Genomic DNA, 3,720 nt, shown 5'->3' on the forward strand with positions numbered 1-3,720 from the left:
AAGAACCCAATTAAAAGGGAACTGAAGGAAATTACCTCCACATGATCGTGGCCACTATGAAAGCCCACACCTGACAGCATATTGAACGGTAAAATGCTGAAGGCTTTCCTGTCAAATCAGGAGCCAGGCAATGATGGTCACCCCTAACATAAGCATTCCCCATGGTAATGTGAAGAATACATATTCCACCTCAAACTATGTCATCTTGTCACACTGCTTATTTGGATGAAAGTCACTTGAGAAATAGTCCAAGTACACTCAGACTTGCCATCGTCCCTTGACAAAAGGATATAAATCTCCCTCCCGTGTACCAAGAGGGAAGAACCATCGTTAGCACCAGAATAAGGAACACAGGGACAAGAAGGCTATGCAAACAAACCTACTTACTTGGTGACTAACATAATACCCCAAACTTAACTTGCCAAATCCAATGTTTTGTTGTCTGAAAATCACAAGTGCCACCTGCTTTGTCCTTTCTCTGGGTGTCATATCATTAGGAAGGCCAGGCACTTGCAAAATGAAATTTATTCTCTCCTGTAGATATGTCTTATGTCAATTGAATCCTTACACTGGCTAAATCCCAGAAGAAAAGAAGGGAAAAGCTTTCTTCTCCTACAACTGGAAGACGTAACCAGAAAAAAATAGGGAATAAAAAAAAATAAAAGACATTTAAATCAGTAAGGAGGAAGGAAAATTAGTAGTTTGCAGGTGACATTGATCTCGAACATAACAAAACCCTAGAGATACCACAAAAAATATTAGAACCAGTTTTTGTAAATGAGGAAAGAGCAGAATGCAAAATGAACAAAAAAAATAAATAAAAATAAACCACCTGTGATTCTACACACCAGCATGAAAATACATGCAAAATAAATAACAAAATTATACAAGTGAAAATGGCACAGAATAAAGTATTTTGGGTTAAACTTCAAAAAGAATGTAAAATACTTGTAGAGTGAAAATGATCTATGTGGATGAAAGACCTGTAAAAATGCACACAGGACTGTATTCAAATTGTCACAGCACCATCTACACAAACTAAACTACAAGTGCGTCCCTAACCCTGTTGTTCACTTTTAAGGAATCAAAGCTAAGACTGGAGCTTCATATATATGTCAGAGCACCTGCAAATGGGGTGCTCTCTATGGTGATACAACCAGCCCATCCCAGACCCTGCAGCAGGGAGAGGAGCCCCAGCCCGGGGAGTCCCAGGTGTTCCCATTCTAGATCAGGACAGAACAGACACCTCACCATGGAGTTTGTGCTGGGCTGGGGGTTCCTGGTTGCTCTTTCAAAAGGTAATTCATGGTGAACGAGAGACGCCGAGTATGTGAGTGGATATGAGTGAGACCAGTAGATGTGTGACAGTTTCCTGACCAAGATGTCTTATGTCTGCAGGTGTCCAGTGGGACGTGCAGCTGGTGGAGTCTGGGGGAGACCTGGTGCAGCCTGGGGGGTCCCTGAGACTCACCTGTGTAGCCTCTGGATTCACCTTCAGTAGCTATGGAATGAGCTGGGTTCGCCAGTCTCCAGGGAAGGGGCTGCAGTGGCTCGCATATATTTATGATGATGGAAGTAGCACAAGACATGCAGACTCCATTAAGGGTCGATTCCCCATCTCCAGAGACAATGCCAAGAACACGCTGTATCTGCAGATGAACAACCTGCGGGCCGAGGACAAGGCCACATATTACTGTGCAAGAGACAGGGTGAGGGGACCTCACTGGGAACCCACACACAAACCTCCCTGCAGGAGGGGATCAGCACCACCAGGGGGCGCACACTATGCACAATTCTCCTTTGTGTTGCCAGGAGTAGGTGAAGATGGAGGTTACAGGCAGGTTTCCTCTCAGGGTCCGGGGCTTCCTGTCCACACAGCAGTTTCTCCAGGGAGCCTCTCTGGTCACAGGATTCTGAGTTTATCTATTAACTCTCTGAATTAACAACTGTGTTGTCATAGGAAAACTACCCTAACATGCACAAAGACACAGTTGTTTGCATTGCTTACTCCTGTCACTCAGTATGAGTGAATTGCAGTTTTCCTGAGGCACAATAGCTGAACATTTACATGAGTCCCAGATGCACTCCCTGTGCAGCCAGGACCACAAGCTCCCACAGCTCCCCATTATCTTCACCCAGCCCTTGTCCCAATCAAACAACGTGACACTTCCTTCATGGCACTTTGCTATTCAGGACTTTAAATGAGCTACAGCTTTATTCAATTCCTCTAAACAAGAGATAAATCATCTGCATGTATTAGTCAGGATTCCCTCGAGCAACAGAACCCAAAGCACATTGTTTTCCATGACAAAATAGGTTGAGAAGTCCCATGACCTACTGTCACAAGTTGGGGAGCCAGGAAAACCAGTGGTATAATTCTCGCCTGATTCTGAACTAGTGTCCAGTCTCAGAACCTGCAGAGCCTATTATGTAACTCTAAGAACAAGGGCAGGAGGAGACCAATGTTCCAGTTCAAACAAGCACATAAGAAGTGAAAATGAGGGAATTCTTCCTCCCTCTGCATCGGATTCTACTCAGAACTGTGATGGAATGGGTGATGCCCAGGAAGAAATAAACAATGGATGGAAATGCCAATCTCTTCTGGAAACTCATCACAGACATACACAGAAACAGTCGTGAATCTGGACACCCATGACGCAGTCAAGATGACACATAAAGGTAATCATGACAAGTCAAACTGCTGTAATGTCGAGTTCAAAGCCTGAAGATATGAAGTCCATGCCATCACTGGGGTGGACCCTGGTGGGCACAGCAGTGCTCCTGTGGAGAAGGAGCCCCAAGGCCCATAGGGACTGCTGCGGTTTGAGGATCCCCTGGGCCATATCGGGTGAGACAGTTACCTTCTTGGAGTGCATTTGGGGACAGGGCATTGCCCCTCATGGGGCACGAGAGCTGACAGGCACCATTGCACTGCCCTGGTCATTAGCATAGGAGCCTCTGCTGACAGCAGCTAACTGAACGCTCCCTTCTTGTCCTTCCTCACGATGAACTCCAAGCTCCTAGTGTTCATGCAACTGCCCTTCTGGGATAACCAGCTCCAACCCCATCACAGCAAGACACTGTCCCAGAGGATCAGTGGGGTCCCTGTCACATTGAGTTCAAGTATTTGGTGTCTTCAAACCCAGCTAGAGCTCCTGAGATAAAACATAAGAGCCCTGAGCTGCCAGGTGTGAAAATGGATTGGACAAAGGCAGGGTGAAGGCTGGGTTCTGAAGGAAGCCTGGGACCCATGAGTACAGATTGTTCTCTCTATGTGAGGGCTTCCTGAACAGGGGTGGCTGGAAACCCCAACTTCAGGGACTAGAGAAGGAGCTGATGCCAATATTCCTCCCACCAATTATCATGGACAGAATTCAGTGAGCAGGACAACACCCCCCAGTAGATACTGAGCCACTGACACCAAGCCATACCCACCTTTCCTTCCTCAGGTGCTTCCTTACTAAGGAACGAGTGCCTAGAACACAGACCAACATTGCACCCTTCCTTCCAAAGACCACCATATACCCCCACAGGCACCAAGTCTACTGACCATAGACTTCATAGCTTCACCTCTAGGGAAATAGGAATTATCCTCTTTTAATAAGGAGACCAAACTCACCTAGTTAAAACTCACAACACTATGGACAAAGTTGAAAAACTCTCCCCTGGAGGCAAGGAGAACTCTGCAGAGGACTGACCTGAGGGACAGAGCAGCCAATA

At 46.2% G+C, this 3,720-nt stretch overlaps 1 pseudogene; it reads left to right on the forward strand.

Moving 5' to 3' along the window:
• The first annotated feature begins 1,252 nt into the window (after window positions 1-1,252).
• LOC147579604 (immunoglobulin heavy variable 3-74 pseudogene) lies at window positions 1,253-1,943 on the forward strand (annotated as a pseudogene).
• Window positions 1,944-3,720: the final 1,777 nt, after the last annotated feature.

This window comes from Puma concolor, chromosome B3 (genome assembly GCF_028749965.1).
Source record: "Puma concolor isolate L17-30 chromosome B3, mPumCon1.1.hap2, whole genome shotgun sequence".
In the NCBI taxonomy this organism is placed as follows: Eukaryota; Metazoa; Chordata; class Mammalia; order Carnivora; family Felidae; genus Puma; species Puma concolor.